The sequence below is a fragment of the Amblyomma americanum genome, chromosome 1 (assembly GCF_052857255.1).
Source record: "Amblyomma americanum isolate KBUSLIRL-KWMA chromosome 1, ASM5285725v1, whole genome shotgun sequence".
Taxonomy (NCBI): Eukaryota; Metazoa; Arthropoda; class Arachnida; order Ixodida; family Ixodidae; genus Amblyomma; species Amblyomma americanum.
In genome coordinates, this window is record NC_135497.1 from 555,795,610 (window position 1) to 555,816,490 (window position 20,881).

General features: G+C 47.2%; 1 non-coding gene across 1 annotated transcript; it reads right to left on the bottom strand.

Annotated features, from left to right (window-relative positions):
* Positions 1–13,053: 13,053 nt before the first annotated feature.
* TRNAS-CGA (transfer RNA serine (anticodon CGA)) lies at positions 13,054–13,127 on the bottom strand. Its single transcript has one exon. It is a non-coding gene; the product is annotated as a tRNA-Ser (tRNA).
* Positions 13,128–20,881: the final 7,754 nt, after the last annotated feature.

Here is a 20,881-nt window from a genome sequence, read left to right on the forward strand (position 1 = left end):
GGGTGTCCAATCTACTGCTTTCGTGGGTATTCATGTTTTGCGTGTAAGCGAACCTTGAGAGTGTTCACCAGCGCAACCTCGTCCATAGCGGTGGACGTAGCACGTCCTGTAATACCGCAAGTGTGACGTAGAACGTCATCTAATGGCGAGGGCGGAAACTGTGCGAGAGCCCTCTTATGCTACCTATGGCATCAAGACTGCCAGAACCGAGACCCTCGTTATGTTATTAGCATACAAGGCAAATGAAATGAGGGGCTCGTTTGACAAGCATATTAAGGAAGTCTACAGTCACCGAAACCAAGGTGCATAGGGGAATGTTTTCTATTTTTTTAAATTTCTAATGCCAATCAATTGGTTTAAAGAAAATTACTTATAAACGAGCAGAGAAAAGCAACCATGCCGCCGTTGGGATCCGAACCCACGACCTCCGAATATCGCGTCCGGTGCTCTTACCAACTGATCTACGGCGACGGGTGTCCAATCTGCTGCTTTCGTGGGTATTTATGTTTTGCGTGTAAGCAAACCTTGAGAGTGTTCACCAGCGCCTCCCTCGTCCACAGCGGTGGACGTAGCACGTCCTGTAATACCGCAAGTGTGACGTAGAACTTCATCTAACGGTGAGGGCGGAAACTGTGCGAGAGCCCTCTTTTGCTATCTATAGCATCAAGACTGCCACAAATGAGACCTGCGTACACTATTAGCAGACAAGGCGAATGAAATGAGTGGCTCGGTTGACAAACATATTAAGGAAGCGAACGGTCACCGAAACCATGGTGCATAGGGTAATCTTTTCTATTTTTTTTTAAATTTCTAATGCCAATCAATTGGTTTAAAGAAAAATACTTATAAACGAGCAGAAAAAACAATCATGCCGCCCGTGGGATCCGAACCCACGACCTCCGAATATCGCGTCCGGTGTTCTTACCAACTGAGCTACGGCGACGGCTGTCCAATCTGCTGCTTTCGTGGGTATTTATATTTCGCGTGTAAGCGAGCCTTGAGAGTGTTCACCAGCGCCACCCTCGTCCATTGCGGTGGACGTAGCACGTCCTGTAATACCGCAAGTGTGACGTAGAACGTCATCTAATGGCGAGGGCGGAAACTGTGCGAGAGCCCTCTTTTGCTATCTATAGCACCAAGACTGCCAGAAATGAGACCTCCGTTACACTATTAGCAGACAAGGCGAATGAAATGAGGGGCTCGTTTGACAAACATATTAAGGAAGCCAAGTCACCGAAACCAAGGTGCATAGGGGAATGTTTTCTTTTTTTAATTTCTAATGCCAATCAATTGGTTTAAAGAAATTTCTTATAAACCAGAAGAAAAAACAACCATGCCACCGGTGGGATCCGAACCCACGACCTCCGAAAATCGCGTCCGGTGCTCTCACCAACTGAGCTACGGCGACGGCTGTCGAATCTGCTGCTTTCGTGGGTACGTATGTTTTGCGTGTAAGCGAACCTCTAGAGTGTTCAACAGCGCCACCCTCGTCCATAGCGGTGGACGTAGCACGTCCTGTAATACCGCAAGTGTGAAGTAGAACGTCATCTAATGGCGAGGGCGGAAACTGTGCGAGAGCCCTCTTATGCTACCTATGGCATCAAGACTGCCAGAACCGAGACCCCCGTTACACTATTAGCAGACAAGACAAATGAAATGAGGGGCTCGTTTGACAAACATATCAAGGAAGCCAACTGTCACCGAAACCAAGATGCATAGAGGAATGTTTTCTATTTTTTCTAAATTTCTAATGCCAATCAATTGGTTTAAAGAAAATTACTTATAAACGAGCAGAGAAAAGCAACCATGCCGCCGGTGGGATCCGAACGCACGACCTCCGAACATCGCGTCCGGTGCTCTCACCAACTGAGCTACGGCGACGGCTGTCTAATCTGCTGCTTTCATGGGTATTTATGTTTTGCGTGTAAGCGAACCTCTAGAGTGTTGAACAGCGCAACGCTCGTCCATAGCGGTGGACGTAGCACGTCCTGTAATACCGCAAGTGTGACGTAGAACGTCATCTAACGGCGAGGGTGGAAACTGCGAGAATGCTGTTATACTACCTATAGCATCAAGACTGGCAGAAATGAGACCCCCGTTAAGCTATTAGCAGACAAGGCAAATGAAATGTGGGGCTGGTTTGACAAACATATTAAGGAAGCCAACAGTCACCGAAACCAAAGTGCATAGGGGAATGCTTTCTTTTTTCATTTCTAAAGCCAATCAATTGGTTTAAAGAAAATTCTTATAAACCAGCAGAAAAAATAACCATGCCTCCGGTGCCGTACGAACCCTCGACCTCCGAATATCGCGTCCGCTGCTCTTACCAACTGAGCTACGGCAACAGCTGTCCAATCTGCTGCTTTCGTAGGTTTTATGATTTGCGTGTAAACGAACTTTGAGAGTGTTCACCAGCGCCACCCTCGTCCATAGCGGTGGACGTAGCACGTCCTGTAATACCGCAAGTGTGACGTCGAACGTCATCTAACGGCGAGGGCAGAAACTGCGAGAGCCCTCTTATGCTATCTATAGCATCAAGACTGCCAGAACCGAGACCCCCGTTACGCTATTAGCAGACAAGGCAAATGAAATGAGGGGCTCGTTTGACATACATATTAAGAAAGCCAACAGTCATCGAAACCAAGGTGCATAGGGGAATGATTTCTTTTTTTTAGTTTCTAATGCCAATGTATTGGTTTAATAAAAATTCATACAAACCAGCAGAAAAAGCAACCATGCCACCGGTGGCATCAGAACCCTCGACCTCCGAATATCGCGTCCGCTGCTCTTACCAACTGAGCTACGACAACGGCTGTCCAGTGTGCTGCTTTCGTGGGTATTTATGTTATGTGCGTAAGCGAAACTTGAGTGTTCACAGCGCCAACCTCGTCCATAGCGGTGGACATAGCACGTCCTGTAATACCGCAAGTGTGACGTAGAACGTCATCTAATGGCGAGGGCGGAAACTGTGCGAGAGCCCTCATATGCTACGTTTGGCATCAAGGCTGCCAGAACCGAGACCCTCGTTAAGCTATTAGCAGACAAGGCAAATGAACTGAGGGGCTCGTTTGATAAACATATTAAGGAAGCCAACAGTCACCGAAACCAAGATGCATAGAGGAATGTTTTCTATTTTTTCTAATTTTCTAATGCCAATCAATTGGTTTAAAGAAAATTCCTTATAAACGAGCAGAGAAAAGCAACCATGCCGGCGGTGGGATCCGAACCCACGACCTCCGAATATCGCGTCCGCTGCTCTTACCAACTGAGCTACGACAACGGCTGTCCAATGTGCTGCTTTCGTGGGTATTTATGTTATGTGCGTAAGCGAAACTTGAGTGTTCACAGCGCCAACCTCGTCCATAGCGGTGGACATAGCACGTCCTGTAATACCGCAAGTGTGACGTAGAACGTCATCTAATGGCGAGGGCGGAAACTGTGCGAGAGCCCTCATATGCTACGTTTGGCATCAAGGCTGCCAGAACCGAGACCCTCGTTAAGCTATTAGCAGACAAGGCAAATGAAATGAGGGGCTCGTTTGATAAACATATTAAGGAAGCCAACAGTCACTGAAACCAAGATGCATAGGGGAAAGTTTTCTATTTTTTTAAATTTCTAATGCCGATCAATTGGTTTAAAGAAAATGACTTATAATCGAGCAGAAAAAATAACCATGCCGCCGGTGGGATCCGAACCTACGATCTCCAAATATCGCGTCCGGTGCTCTTACCAACTGAGCTACGGCGACGGCTGTCCAATCTGCTGCTTTCGTGTGTATTTATGTTTTGCGTGTAAGCGAACCTTGTAAGTGTTCACCAGCGCCACCATCGTCCAGAGCGGTGGACGTAGCGCGTCCTGTAATACCGCAAGTGTGACGTGTAACTTCATCTAACGGCGAGGGCGGAAACTCTGCGAGAGCCCACTTATGCTACCTATAGCATCAAGACTGCAAGAACCGAGACCCCCGTTACGCTATTAGCAGACAAGGCAATTGAAATGAGGGGCTCGTTTGATTAACATATTAAGGAAGCCAGCAGTCACCGAAACCAAGATGCATAGGGGAATGTTTTCCATTTTTTTAAATTTCTAATGCCAATCAATTGGTTTAAAGAAAATTATAAACGAGCAGAAAAAACAACCATGCCGCCGGTGGGATCCGAACCCACGACCTCCGCATATCGCGTCCGGCGCTTTTACCAACTGAGCTACGGCAACGGCTGCCCAATCTGCTGCTTTCGTGGGTATTTACGTTTTGCGTGTAAGCGAATCTTGAGAGTGTTCAGCAGCGCCACTCTCATCCATAGCGGTGGACGTAGCACGTCCTGTAATACCGCAAGTGTGACGTAGAACGTCATCTAACGGCGCGGGCGGAAACTGTGCGAGAGCCCTCTTATGCTACCTATGGCATCAAGACTGCGAGAACCGAGACCCCCGTACACTATTAGCAGACAAGGAAAATGAAATGAGTGGCTCGTTTGACAAACATATTAAGGAAGCCAACAGTCCCCGAAACCAAAGTGCATATGAGAATGTTATCTATTGTTTTTAATTTCTAATGCCAATCAATTGGTTTAAAGAAAATTCATATAAACCAGCAGAAAAAACGACCATGCCGCCGGTGGCATCCGAACCCTCGACCTCCGAATATCGCGTCCGCTGCTCTTACCAACTGAGCTACGGTAACGGCTGTAGAATCTGCTGCTTTCGTGGGTATTTATGTTTTGCGTGTAAGCTAACCTTGAGAGTGTTCACCAGCGCCACCCGCGTCCATAGCGGTGGACGTAGCACGTCCTGTAATACCGCAAGTGTGACGTAGAACGTCATCAAACGGCGAGGGCAGAAACTGCGAGAGCCCTCTTACGCTATCTACAGCATCAAGACTGCCAGAAATGAGACCCCCGTTAAGCTATTAGCAGACAAGGGAAATGAAATGAGGGGCTGGTTTGACAAACATATTAAGGAAGCCAACAGTCACCGAAACCAAGATGCATAGAGGAATGTTTTCTATTTTTTCTAATTTTCTAATGCCAATCAATTGGTTTAAAGAAAATTCATATAAACCAGCAGAAAAAAGGACCATGCCGCCGGTGGCATCCGAACCCTCGACCTCTGAATATCGCGTCCGCTGCTCTTACCAACTGAGCTACGGTAACGGCTGTCGAATCTGCTGCTTTCGTGAGTATTTATGTTTTGCGTGTAAGCTAACCTTGAGAGTGTTCACCAGCGCCAACCTCGTCCATAGCGGTGGACGTAGCACGTCCTGTAATACCGCTAGTGTGACGTAGAACGTCATCAAACGGCGAGGGCAGAAACTGCGAGAGCCCTCTTACGCTATCTACAGCATCAAGACTGCCAGAAATGAGACCCCCGTTAAGCTATTAGCAGACAAGGCAAATGAAATGAGGGGCTGGTTTGACAAACATATTAAGGAAGCCAAGTCACCGAAACCAAGGTGCATTGGGGAATGTTTTCTTTTTTTAATTTCTAATGCCAATCTATTGGTTTATTGAAAATTCTTATAAACCAGCAGAAAAAATAACCATGGCGCCGGTGGCGTCCTAACCCTCGACCTCCGAATATCGGGTCCGCTGCTCTTACGAACTGAGCTACCCAAAACGGCTGTCCAATCTGCTGCTTTCGTGGGTATTTATGTTTTGCGTGTAAGCGAACCTTGAGAGTGTTCACCAGCGCCACCCTCGTCCAATGCGGTGGACGTAGCACGTCCTGTAATAGCGCAAGTGTGTCGTGGAACTTCATCTAACGGCGAGGGCGGAAACTGTGCGAGAGCCCTCTCATGCTACCTATGGCATCAAGGCTGCCAGAACCGAGACCCCCGTTAAGCTATTAACAGACAAGGCAAAGGAAATGAGGGGCTCGTTTGATAAACATATTAAGGAAGCCAACAGTCACCGAAACCAAGGTGCATAAGGGAATGTTTTCTATTTTTTTAAATTTCTAATGACGATCAGTTGGTTTAAAGAAAATTAGTTATAAACGAGCAGAAAAAACAACCATGCCGCCGGTGGGATCCGAACCCACGACCTCGGAATATCGCGTCCGGTGCTCTTACCAACTGAGCTACGGCGACGGGTGTCCAATCTGCTGCTTTCGTGGGTATTTATATTTTGCGTGTAAGCGAACCTCGAGAGTGTTCACCAGCGCCTCCCTCGTCCATAGCGGTGGACGTAGCACGTCCTGTAATACCGCAAGTGTGACGTAGAACGTCATCTAACGGCGCGGGCGGAAACTGTGCGAGAGCCCTCTTATGCTACCTATGGCATCAAGACTGCCAGAACCGAGACCCTCACTATGTTATTAGCATACAAGGCAAATGAAATGAGGGGCCCGATTGACAAACATATTTGGGAGCCAACAGCCAATGAAACCAAGGTGCATAGGGGAATGTTTTCTATTTTTAAATTTCTAATGCCAATCAATTGGTTTAAAGAAAATTATAAACGAGCAGAAAAAACAACCATGCCGCCGGTGGGATCCGAACGCACGACCTCCGAATATCGCGTCGGGCGCTTTTACCAACTGAGCTACGGCGACGGCTGCCCAATCTGCTGCTTCCGTGGGTATTTACGTTTTGCGTGTAAGCGAACCTTGAGAGTGTTCACCAGCGCCACTCTCATCCATAGCGGTGGACGTAGCACGTCCTGTAATACCGCAAGTGTGACGTAGAACGTCATCTAACGGCGCGGGCGGAAACTGTGCGAGAGCCCTCTTATGCTACCTATGCATCAAGACTGCCAGAACCGAGACCCCTGTTACACTATTAGCAGACAAGGAAAATGAAATGAGTGGCTCGTTTGACAAACATATTAAGGAAGCCAACAGTCCCCGAAACCAAAGTGCATAGGAGAATGTTATCTATTGTTTTTAATTTCGAATGCCAATCAATTGGTTTAAAGCAAATTCATATAAACCAGCAGAAAAAACGACCATGCCGCCGGTGGCATCCGAACCCTCGACCTCCGAATATCGCGTCCGCTGCTCTTACCAACTGAGCTAGGGTAACGGATGTCGAATCTGCTGCTTTCGTGGGTATTTATGTTTTGCGTGTAAGCGAACCTTGAGAGTGTTCACCAGCGCCACCCTCGTCCAATGCGGTGGACGTAGCACGTCCTGTAATACCGCAAGTGTGACGTGGAACTTCATCTAACGGCGAGGGCGGAAACTGTGCGAGAGCCCTCTTATGCTACCTATGGCATCTAGACTGCCAGAACCGAGACCCCCGTTACGCTATTAGCAGACAAGGCAAATGATATGAGGGGCTCGTTTGACAAACATATTAAGAAAGCCAACAGTCATCGAAACCAAGGTGCATAGGGGAATGTTTTGTATTTTTTTAAATTTCTAATGGCGATCAATTGGTTTAAAGAAAATTGGTTATAATCCAGCAGAAAAAACAACCATGCCGCTGGTGGGATCCAAACCCACGACCTCCGAATATCGCATCCGGTGCTCTCACCAACTGAGCTACGGCGACGGCTGTCTAATCTGCTGCTTTCGTGGGTATTTATGTTTTTCGTGTAAGCGAACGTCTAGCGTGTTCAACAGCGCAACGCTCGTTCATAGCGGTGGACGTAGCACGTCCTGTAACACCGCAAGTTTGACGTGAAACGTCATCTAACGGCGAGGGCGGAAACTGTGCGAGAGCCCTCTTATGCTACCTATGGCATCAAGGCTGCCAGAACCGAGACCCCCGTTAAGCTATTAGCAGACAAGGCAAATGAAATGAGGGGCTCGTTTGATAAACATATTAAGGAAGCCAACAGTCACCGAAACCAAGGCGCATAGGGGAATGTTTTCTATTTTTTTAAATTTCTAATGCTGATCAATTGGCTTAAAGAAAATTACTTATAAACGAGCATAAAAAACAACCATGCCGCCGGTGGGATCCGAACCCACGACCTCCAAATATTGCGTCCGGTGCTCTTACCAACTGAGCTACGGTGACGGGTGTCCAATCTACTGCTTTCGTGGGTATTTATGTTTTGCGTGTAAGCGAAGCTTGAGAGTGTTCACCAGCGCCACCCTCGTCCATAGCGGTGGACGTAGCACGTCCTGTAATACCGCAAATGTGACGTAGAACGTCATCTATTGGCGAGGGCGGAAACTGTGCGAGAGGCCTCTTATGCTACCTATGGCATCAAGACTGCCAGAACCGAGACCCTCGTTATGTTATTAGCATACAAGGCAAATGAAATGAGGGGCTCGTTTGACAAACATATTAAGGAAGCCAACAGTCACCGAAACCAAGGTGCATATGGGAATGTTATCTATTTTTTGTAATTACTAATGCCAATCAATTGGTTTAAAGAAAATTACTTATAAACGAGCAGAGAAAAGCAACCATGCTGCCGGTGGGATCCGAACCCACGACCTCCGAATATCGCGTCCGGTGCTCTCACCAACTGAGCTACGGCGACGGCTGTCTAATCTGCTGCTTTCGTGGGTATTTATGTTTTGCGTGTAAGCGAAACTCTAGAGTGTTCAACAGCGCAACTCTCGTCCATAGCGGTGGACGTAGCACGTCCTGTAATGCCGCAAGTGTGACGTTAAACTTCATCTAACGGCGAGGGCGGAAACTGTGCGAGAGCCCTCTTATGCTACCTATGGCATCAAGGCTGCCAGAACCGAGACCCCCGTTAAGCTATTAGCAGACAAGGCCAATGAAATGAGGGGCTCGTTTGATAAACATATTAAGGAAGCCAACTGTCCCCGAAACCAAAGTGCATATGAGAATGTTATCTATTGTTTTTAATTTCTAATGCCAATCAATTGGTTGAAAGAAAATTCATATAAACCAGCAGAAAAAACGACCATGCCGCCGGTGGCATCCGAACCCTCGACCTCCGTATATCGCGTCCGCTGCTCTTACCAACTGAGCTACGGTAACGGCTGTCGAATCTGCTGCTTTCGTGGGTATTTATGTTTTGCGTGTAAGCTAACTTGAGAGTGTTCACCAGTGCCACCCTCGTCCATAGCGGTGGACGTGGCACGTCCTGTAATACCGCAAGTGTGGCGTAGAACGTCATCTAACGGCGAGGGCGGAAACTGCGAGAGCGCTGTTATTCTACCTATAGCATCAAGACTGGCAGAAATGAGACCCCCGTTAGGCTATTTGCAGACAAGGCAAATGAAATGAAGCGCTGGTTTGGCAAACATATTAAGGAAGCCAACAGTCACCGAAACCAAATTGCATAGGGGATTGCTTTCTTTTTTTCATTTCTAAAGCCAATCAATTGGTTTAAAGAAAATTACTTATAAACGAGCAGAAAAAACAACCCTGCCGCTGGTGGGATCCGAACCCTCGACCTCCGAATATCGCGTCCGCTGCTCTTACCAACTGAGCTACGGCAACAGCTGTCCAATCTGCTGCTTTGTGGGTTTTATGTTTTGCGTGTAAGCGAACCTTGAGAGTGTTCACCAGCGCCACCCTCGTCCATAGCGGTGGACGTAACACGTCCTGTAATACCGCAAGTGTGACGTAGAACGTCATCTAATGACGAGGGCGGAAACTGTGCGAGAGCCCTCTTATGCTACCTTTGGCATCAAGGCTGCCAGAACCGAGACCCTCGTTAAGCTATTAGCAGACAAGGCAAATGAAATGAGGGGCTCGTTTGATAAACATATTAAGGAAGCCAACAGTCACCGAAACCAAGATGCATATGGGAATGTTTTCTATTTTTTAAAATTTCTAATGTCGATCAATTGCTTTAAAGAAAATTACTTATAAACGAGCAGAAAAAACAAGCATGCCGCTGGTGGGATCCGAACCCTCGACCTCCGAATATCGCGTCCGCTGCTCTTACCAACTGAGCTACGGCAACAGCTGTCCAATCTGCTGCTTTGTGGGTTTTATGTTTTGCGTGTAAGCGAACCTTGAGAGTGTTCACCAGCGCCAACCTCGTCCATAGCGATGGACATAGCACGTCCTGTAATGCCGCAAGTTTGACGTGAAACGTTATCTAACGGCGAGGGCGGAAACTGTGCGAGAGCCCTCTTATGCTACCTATGGCATCAAGGCTGCCAGAACCGAGACCCCCGTTAAGCTATTAGCAGACAAGGCAAATGAAATGAGGGGCTCGTTTGATAAACATATTAAGGAAGCCAACAGTCACCGAAACCAAGGCGCATAGGGGAATGTTTTCTTTTTTTTTAATTACTAATGCCAATCAATTGGTTTAAAGAAAATTACTTATCAACCAGCAGAAAAAACAACCATGCCGCCGGTGGGATCCGAACCTACGGTCTCAAAATATCGCGTCCGGTGCTCTTACCAACTGAGCTACGGCGACGGCTGTCCAATGTACTGCTTTTGGTGTGTATTTATGTTTTGCGTGTAAGCGAACCTTGAGAGTGTTCACCAGCGCCATCCTCGTCCAGAGCGGTGGACGTAGCGCGTCCTGTAATACCGCAAGTGTGACGTGGAACTTCATCTAACGGCGAGGGCGGAAACTCTGCGAGAGCCCTCTTATGCTACCTATAGCATCAAGACTGCAAGATCCGAGACCCCCGTTACGCTATTAGCAGACAAGGCAAACGAAATGAGGGGCTCGTTTGACAAACATATTAAGAAAGCCAACAGTCATCGAAACCAAGGTGCATAGGGGATTGTTATCTATTTTTTTTAATTACCAATGCCAATCAATTGTTTTAAAGAAAATTACTTATCAACCAGCAGAAATACAACCATGCCACCGGTGGGACTCAAACCTACGACCTCCAAATATCGCGTCCGGTGCTCTTACCAACTGAGCTACGGCGACGGCTGTCCAATCTGCTGCTTTCGTGTGTATTTATGTTTTGCGTGTAAGCGAACCTTGAGAGTGTTTACCAGCGCCACCCTCGTTCATAGCGGTGGACGTGGCACGTCCTGTAATACCGCAAGTGTGGCGTAGAACGTCATCTAATGGCGAGGGCGGAAACTGTGCGAGAGCCCTCTTATGCTACATATGGCATCAAGACTGCCAGAACCGAGACCCTCGTTATGTTATTAGCATACAAGGCAAATGAAATGAGGGGCTCGTTTGACAAACATATTAAGGAAGCCAACAGTCACCGAAACCAAGGTGCATAGGGGAATGTTTTCTTTTTTAGTTTCTAATGCCAATGTATTGGTTTAAAGAAAATTCATATAAAATAGCAGAAAAAACGACCATGCCGCCGGTGGTATCCGATCCCTCGACCTCTGAATATCGCGTCCGCTGCTCTTACCAACTGAGCTACGGTAACGGCTGTCCAATCTGCTGCTTTCGTGAGTATTGATGTTTTGCGTGTAAGCTAACCTTGAGAGTGTTCACCAGCGCCAACCTCGTCCATAGCGGTGGACCTAGCACGTCCTGTAATTCCGCAAGTGTGACGTAGAACGTCATCTAGTGGCGAGGGCGGAAACTGTGCGAGAGCCCTCTTATGCTACCTTTGGCATCAAGGCTGCCAGAACCGAGACCCTCGTTAAGATATTAGCAGACAAGGCAAATGAAATGAGGGGCTCGTTTGATAAACATATTAAGGAAGCCAACAGTCACCGAAACCAAGATGCATAGGGGAATGTTTTCTATTTTTTAAATTTCTAATGCCGATCCATTGGTTTAAAGAAAATTACTTATAAACGAGCAGAAAAAACAACCATGCCGCCGGTGGCGTCCTTACCCTCGACCTCCGAAAATCGGGTCCGCTGCTCTTACCAACTGAGCTACCCAAAACGGCTGTCCAATCTGCTGCTTTCGTGGGTATTTATGTTTTGCGTGTAAGCGAACCTTGAGAGTGTTCACCAGCGCCACCCTCGTCCAATGCGGTGGACGTAGCACGTCCTGTAATACCGCAAGTGTGACGTGGAGCTTCATCTAACGGCGAGGGCGGAAACTGTGCGAGAGCCCTCTTATGCTACATATGGCATCAAGACTGCCAGAACCGAGACCCCCGTTACGCTATTAGCAGACAAGGCAAATGAAATGAGGGGCTCGTTTGACAAACATATTAGGAAAGCCAACAGTCATCGAAACCAAGGTGCATAGGGGAATGTTTTCTTTTTTTTACTTTCTAATGCCAATGTATATGTTTAATGAAAATTCATATAAACCAGAAGAAAAAACGACCATGCCGCCGGTGGCATCCGAACCCTGGACCTCTGAATATCGCGTCCGCTGCTCTTACCAACTGAGCTACGGTAACGGCTGTCGAATCTGCTGCTTTCGTGAGAATTTATGTTTTGCGTGTAAGCTAAACTTGAGAGTGTTCACCAGCGCCAACCTCGTCCATAGCGGTGGACCTAGCACGTCCTGTAATAACGCAAGTGTGACGTAGAACGTCATCTAATGGCGAGGGCGGAAACTGTGCGAGAGCCCTCTTATGCTACCTTTGGCATCAAGGCTGCCAGAACCGAGACCCTCGTTAAGCTATTAGCAGACAAGGCAAATGAAATGAGGGGCTCGTTTGATAAACATATTAAGGAAGCCAACAGTCACCGAAACCAAGATGCATAGAGGAATGTTTTCTATTTTTTCTAATTTTCTAATGCCAATCAATTGGTTTAAAGAAAATTCCTTATAAACGAGCAGAGAAAAGCAACCATGCCGGCGGTGGGATCCGAACCCACGACCTCCGAATATCGCGTCCGGTGCTCTCACCAACTGAGCTGCGGCGACGGCTGTCTAATCTGCTGCTTTCATGGGTATTTATGTTTTGCATGTAAGCGAACCTCTAGAGTGTTCAACAGCGCAACGCTCGTCCATAGCGGTGGACGTAGCACGTCCTGTAATGCCGCAAGTGTGATTTAGAACGTCATCTAACGAAGATTGCGGAAACTGTGCGAGAGCCCTCTTATGCTACCTATGGCATAGAGACTACCAGAACCGAGACCCCCGTTAAGCTATTAGCAGACAAGGCAAATGTAATGAGGGGCTCGTTTGATAAACATATTAAGGAAGCCAACAGTCACCGAAACCAAGGCGCATAGGGGAATGTTTTCTATTTTTTTAATTACTAATGCCAATCAATTGGTTTACAGAAAATTCTTTATAAACGAGCAGAGAAAAGCAACCATGCCGCCGGTGGGATTCGAACCCACGACCTCCGAATATCGCGTCCGGTGCTCTTACCAACTGAGCTACGGCGCCGGCTGTCCAATCTGCTGCTTTTGGTGTGTATTTATGTTTTGCGTGTAAGCGAACCTTGAGAGTGTTCACCAGCGCCACCCTCGTCCAGAGCGGTGGACGTAGCGCGTCCTGTAATACCGCAAGTGTGACGTGGAACTTCATCTAACGGCGAGGGCGGAAACTCTGCGAGAGCCCTCTTATGCTACCTATAGCATCAAGACTGCAAGAACCGAGACCCCCGTTACGCTATTAGCAGACAAGGCAAATGAAATGAGGGGCTCGTTTGACTAACATATTAAGGAAGCCAACAGTCACCGAAACCAAGATGCATAGGGGAATGTTTTCTATTTTTAAAAATTTCTAATGCCGATCAATTGGCTTAAAGAAAATTACTTATAAACGAGCAGAAAAAACAACCATGCCGCCGGTGGGATCCGAACCCTCGACCTCCGACTATCGCGTCCGCTGCTCTTACCAACTGAGCTACGGTAACGCCTGTCGAATCTGCTGCTTTCGTGGGTATTTATGTTTTGCGTGTAAGCTAACCTTGAGAGTGTTCACCAGCGCCACCCTCGTCCATAGCGGTGGACGTAGCACGTCCTGTAATACCGCAAGTGTGACGTAGAACGTCATCTAACGGCGAGGGCAGAAACTGCGAGAGCCCTCTTATGCTATCTATAGCATCAAGACTGCCAGAAATGAGACCCCCGTTAAGCTATTAGCAGACAAGGGAAATGAAATGAGGGGCTGGTTTGACAAACATATTAAGGAAGCCAACAGTCACCGAAACCAAGATGCATAGAGGAATGCTTTCTATTTTTTCTAATTTTCTAATGCCAATCAATTGGTTTACAGAAAATTCCTTATAAACGAGCAGAGAAAAGCAACCATGCCGCCGGTGGGATTCGAACCCACGACCTCCGAATATCGCGTCCGGTGCTCTCACCAACTGAGCTGCGGCGACGGCTGTCTAATCTGCTGCTTTCATGGGTATTTATGTTTTGCGTGTAAGCGAACCTCTAGAGTGTTCAACAGCGCAACGCTCGTCCATAGCGGTGGACGTAGCACGTCCTGTAATGCCGCAAGTGTGATTTAGAACGTCATCTAACGAAGATTGCGGAAACTGTGCGAGAGCCCTTTTATGCTACCTATGGCATAGAGACTACCAGAACCGAGACCCCCGTTAAGCTATTAGCAGACAAGGCAAATGAAATGAGGGGCTCGTTTAATAAACATATTAAGGAAGCCAACAGTCACCGAAACCAAGATGCATAGGGGAATGTTTTCTATTTTTTAAATTTCTAATGCCGATCAATTGGTTTAAAGAAAATTACTTATAAACGAGCAGAAAAACAACCATGCCGCTGGTGGGATCCGAACCCTCGACCTCCGAATATCGCGTCCGCTGCTCTTACCAACTGAGCTACGGCAACAGCTGTCCAATCTGCTGCTTTGTGGGTTTTATGTTTTGCGTGTAAGCGAACCTTGAGAGTGTTCACCAGCGCCACCCTCGTCCATAGCGGTGGACGTAACACGTCCTGTAATACCGCAAGTTTGACGTAGAACGTCATCTAATGGCGAGGGTGGAAACTGTGCAAGAGCCCTGTTATGCTACCTATGGCATCAAGACTGCCAGAACCGAGACCCCCGTTAAGCTATTAGCAGACAAGTCAAATGAAATGAGGCGCTGGTTTGACAAACATATTAAGGAAGCCAACAGTCACCGAAACCAAATTGCATAGGGGAATGCTTTCTTTTTTTCATTTCTAAAGCCAATCAATTGGTTTAAAGAAAATTCTTATAAACCAGCTGAAAAAATAACCATGCCGCCGGTGGCATCCGAACCCTCGACCTCTGAATATCGCGTCCGCTGCTCTTACCAACTGAGCTACGGTAACGGCTGTGGAATCTGCTGCTTTCGTGAGTATTTATGTTTTGCGTGTAAGCTAAACTTGAGAGTGTTCACCAGCGCCAACCTCGTCCATAGCGGTGGACCTAGCACGTCCTGTAATAACGCAAGTGTGACGTCGAACGTCATCTAATGGCGAGGGCGGAAACTGTGCGAGAGCCCTCTTATGCTACCTTTGGCATCAAGGCTGCCAGAACCGAGACCCTCGTTAAGCTATTAGCAGACAAGTCAAATGAAATGAGGGGCTCGTTTGATAAACATATTAAGGAAGCCAACAGTCACCGAAACCAAGATGCATAGGGGAATGTTTTCTATTTTTTTAAATATCTAATGGCGATCAATTGGTTTAAAGAAAATTACTTATAATCGAGCAGAAAAAACAACCATGCCGCTGGTGGGATCCGAACCCACGACCTCCGAATATCGCAACCGGTGCTCTCACCAACTGAGCTGCGGCGACGGCTGTCTAATCTGCTGCTTTCATGGGTATTTATGTTTTGCATGTAAGCGAACCTCTAGAGTGTTCAACAGCGCAACGCTCGTCCATAGCGGTGGACGTAGCACGTCCTGTAATGCCGCAAGTGTGATTTAGAACGTCATCTAACGAAGATTGCGGAAACTGTGCGAGAGCCCTTTTATGCTACCTATGACATAGAGACTACCAGAACCGAGACCCCCGTTAAGCTATTAGCAGACAAGGCAAATGAAATGAGGGGCTCGTTTGATAAACATATTAAGGAAGCCAACAGTCAGCGAAACCAAGATGCATAGGGGAATGTTTTCTATTTTTTTAAATTTCTAATGCCGATTTATTGGTTTAAAGAAAATTACTTATACACGAGCAGAAAAAACAACCATGCCGCCGGTGGTGTCCTTACCCTCGACCTCCGAATATCGGGTCCGCTGCTCTTACCAACTGAGCTACCCAAAACGGCTGTCCAATCTGCTGCTTTCGTGGGTATTTATGTTTTGCGTGTAAGCGAACATTGAGAGTGTTCACCAGCGCCACCCTCGTCCAATGCGGTGGACGTAGCACGTCCTGTAATACCGCAAGTGTGACGTGGAGCTTCATCTAACGGCGAGGGCGGAAACTGTGGGAGAGCCCTCTTATGCTACCTATGGCATCAAGACTGCCAGAACCGAGACCCCCGTTACGCTATTAGCAGACAAGGCAAATGAAATGAGGGGCTCGTTTGACAAACATATTAAGAAAGCCAGCAGTCATCGAAACCAAGGTGCATAGGGGAATGTTTTCTTTTTTTTAGTTTCTAATGCCAATGTATATGTTTAATGAAAATTCATATAAACCAGAAGAAAAAACGACCATGCCGCCGGTGGCATCCGAACCCTGGACCTCTGAATATCGCGTCCGCTGCTCTTACCAACTGAGCTACGGTAACGGCTGTCGAATCTGCTGCTTTCGTGAGTATTTATGTTTTGCGTGTAAGCTAAACTTGAGAGTGTTCACCAGCGCCAACCTCGTCCATAGCGGTGGACCTAGCACGTCCTGTAATAACGCAAGTGTGACGTAGAACGTCATCTAATGGCGAGGGCGGAAACTGTGCGAGAGCCCTCTTATGCTACCTTTGGCATCAAGGCTGCCAGAACCGAGACCCTCGTTAAGCTATTAGCAGACAAGTCAAATGAAATGAGGGGCTCGTTTGATAAACATATTAAGGAAGCCAACAGTCACCGAAACCAAGATGCATAGGAGAATGTTTTATATTTTTTAAAATTTCTAATGCCGATCAATTGGCTTAAAGAAAATTACTTATAAACGAGCAGAAAAAACAACCATGCCGCCGGTGGGATCCGAACCCTCGACCTCCGAATATCGCGTCCGCTGCTCTTACCAACTGAGCTACGGCAACGCCTGTCGAATCTGCTGCTTTCGTGGGTATTTATGTTTTGCGTGTAAGCTAACCTTGAGAGTGTTCAACAGCGCAACGCTCGTTCATAGCGGTGGACGTAGCACGTTATGTAATGCCGCAAGTTTGACGTGAAACGTCATCTAACGGCGAGGGCGGAAACTGTGCGAGAGCCCTCTTATGCTACCTATCGCATCAAGGCTGCCAGAACCGAGACCCCCGTTAAGCTATTAGCAGACAAGGCAAATGAAATGAGGGGCTCGTTTGATAAACATATTAAGCAAGCCAACAGTCACCGAAACCAAGGCGCATAGGGGAATGTTTTCTATTTTTTTAATTACTAATGCCAATCAATTGGTTTAAAGAAAATTACTTATCAACCAGCAGAAAAAACAACAATGCCGCCGGTGGGATCCGAACCTACGATCTCCAAATATCGCGTCCGGTGCTCTTACCAACTGAGCTGCGGCGACGGCTGTCTAATCTGCTGCTTTCATGGGTATTTATGTTTTGCATGTAAGCGAACCTCTAGAGTGTTCAACAGCGCAACGCTCGTCCATAGCGGTGGACGTAGCACGTCCTGTAATGCCGCAAGTGTGATTTAGAACGTCATCTAACGAAGATTGCGGAAACTGTGCGAGAGCCCTCTTATGCTACCTATGGCATAGAGACTACCAGAACCGAGATCCCCGTTAAGCTATTAGCAGACAAGGCAAATAAAATGAGGGGCTCGTTTGATAAACATATTAAGGAAGCCAACAGTCACCGAAACCAAGGCGCATAGGGGAATGTTTTCTATTTTTTTAATTACTAATGCCAATCAATGGGTTTAAAGAAAATTACTTATCAACCAGCAGAAAAAACAACCATGCCGCCGGTGGGATCCGAACCTACGGTCTCCAAATATCGCGTCCGGTGCTCTTACCAACTGAGCTACGGCGCCGGCTGTACAATCTGCTGCTTTTGGTGTGTATTTATGTTTTGCGTGTAAGCGAACCTTGAGAGTGTTCACCAGCGCCACCCTCGTCCAGAGCGGTGGACGTAGCGCGTCCTGTAATACCGCAAGTGTGACGTGGAACTTCATCTAACGGCGAGGGCGGAAACTCTGCGAGAGCCCTCTTATGCTACCTATAGCATCAAGACTGCAAGAACCGAGACCCCCGTTACGCTATTAGCAGACAAGGCAAATGAAATGAGGGGCTCGTTTGACTAACATATTAAGGAAGCCAACAGTCACCGAAACCAAGATACAGAGGGGAATGTTTTCTATTTTTTAAAATTTCTAATGCCGATCAATTGGCTTAAAGAAAATTACTTATAAACGAGCAGAAAAAACAACCATGCCGCCGGTGGGATCCGAACCCTCGACCTCCGAATATCGCGTCCGCTGCTCTTACCAACTGAGCTACGGTAACGCCTGTCGAATCTGCTGCTTTCGTGGGTATTTATGTTTTGCGTGTAAGCTAACCTTGAGAGTGTTCACCAGCGCCACCCTCGTCCATAGCGGTGGACGTAGCACGTCCTGTAATACCGCAAGTCTGACGTAGAACGTCATCTAACGGCGAGGGCAGAAACTGCGAGAGCCCTCTTATGCTATCTATAGCATCAAGACTGCCAGAAATGAGACCCCCGTTAAGCTATTAGCAGACAAGGGAAATGAAATGAGGGGCTGGTTTGACAAACATATTAAGGAAGCCAACAGTCACCGAAACCAAGATGCATAGAGGAATGCTTTCTATTTTTTCTAATTTTCTAATGCCAATCAATTGGTTTACAGAAAATTCCTTATAAACGAGCAGAGAAAAGCAACCATGCCGCCGGTGGGATTCGAACCCACGACCTCCGAATATCGCGTCCGGTGCTCTCACCAACTGAGCTGCGGCGACGGCTGTCTAATCTGCTGCTTTCATGGGTATTTATGTTTTGCGTGTAAGCGAACCTCTAGAGTGTTCAACAGCGCAACGCTCGTCCATAGCGGTGGACGTAGCACGTCCTGTAATGCCGCAAGTGTGATTTAGAACGTCATCTAACGAAGATTGCGGAAACTGTGCGACAGCCCTTTTATGCTACCTATGGCATAGAGACTACAAGAACCGAGACCCCCGTTAAGCTATTAGCAGACAAGGCAAATGAAATGAGGGGCTCGTTTGATAAACATATTAAGGAAGCCAACAGTCACCGAAACCAAGATGCATAGGGGAATGTTTTCTATTTTTTAAATTTCTAATGCCGATCAATTGGTTTAAAGAAAATTACTTATAAACGAGCAGAAAAAACAACCATGCCGCTGGTGGGATCCGAACCCTCGACCTCCGAATATCGCGTCCGCTGCTCTTACCAACTGAGCTACGGCAACAGCTGTCCAATCTGCTGCTTTGTGGGTTTTATGTTTTGCGTGTAAGCGAACCTTGAGAGTGTTCACCAGCGCCACCCTCGTCCATAGCGGTGGACGTAACACGTCCTGTAATACCGCAAGTTTGACGTAGAACGTCATCTAATGGCGAGGGTGGAAACTGTGCAAGAGCCCTCTTATGCTACCTATGGCATCAAGACTGCCAGAACCGAGACCCCCGTTACGCTATTAGCAGACAAGGCAAACGAAATGAGGGACTCGTTTGACAAACATATTAAGAAAGCCAACAGTCATCGAAACCAAGGTGCATAGGGGCATGGTCTCTTTTTTTTAATTTCTTATGCCAATGAATTGGTTAAAGAAAATTCATATAAACCAGCAGAAAAAACGACCATGCCGCCGGTGGCATCCGAACCCTCGACCTCCGAATATCGCGTCCGCTGCTCTTACCAACTGAGCTACGGCAACAGCTGTCCAATCTGCTGCTTTCGTGTGTATTTATGTTTTGCGTGTAAGGGAACCTTGAGAATGTTCACCAGCACCACCCTCGTCCATAGCGGTGGACGTAGCACGTCCTGTAATACCGCAAGTGTGACGTAGAACGTCATCTAATGGCGAGGGCGGAAACTGTGCGAGAGCCCTCTTATGCTACCTATGGCATCAAGACTGCCAGAACCGAGACCCTCGTTATGTTATTAGCATACAAGGCAAATAAAATGAGGGGCTGGTTTGACAAACATATTAAGGAAGCCAACAGTCACCGAAACCAAGAGGCATAGAGGAATGTTTTCTATTTTTTCTAATTTTCTAATGCCAATCAATTGGTTTAAAGAAAATTACTTATAAACGAGCAGAGAAAAGCAACCATGCCGCCGGTGGGATCCGAACCCACGACCTCCGAATATCGCGTCCGGTGCTCTCACCAACTGAGCTGCGGCGACGGCTGTCTAATCTGCTGCTTTCATGGGCATTTATGTTTTGCGTATAAGCGAACCTCTAGAGTGTTCAACAGCGCAACGCTCGTCCATAGCGGTGGACGTAGCACGTCCTGTAATGCCGCAAGTGTGATTTAGAACGTCATCTAACCAAGATTGCGGAAACTGTGCGAGAGCCCTCTTATGCTACCTTTGGCATCAAGGCTGCCAGAACCGAGACCCTCGTTATGTTATTAGCATACAAGGCAAATGAAATGAGGGGCTGGTTTGACATACATATTAAGGAAGCCAACAGTCACCGAAACCAAGAACCATAGAGGAATGTTTTCTATTTTTTCTAATTTTCTAATGCCAATCAATTGGTTTAAAGAAATATACTTATAAACGAGCAGAGAAAAGCAACCATGCCACCGGTGGGATCTGAACCCACGACCTCCGAATATCGCGTCCGGTGCTCTTACCAACTGAGCTACGGTAACGCCTGTCGAATCTGCACTTTCGCGGGTATTTATGTTTTGCGTGTAAGCTAACCTTGAGAGTGTTCACCAGCGCCACCCTCGTCCAATGCGGTGGACGTAGCACGTCCTGTAATACCGCAAGTGTGACGTGGAACTTCATCTAACGGCGAGGGCGGAAACTCTGCGAGAGCCCTCTTATGCTATCTATAGCATCAAGACTGCCAGAAATGAGACCTCCGTTAAGCTATTAGC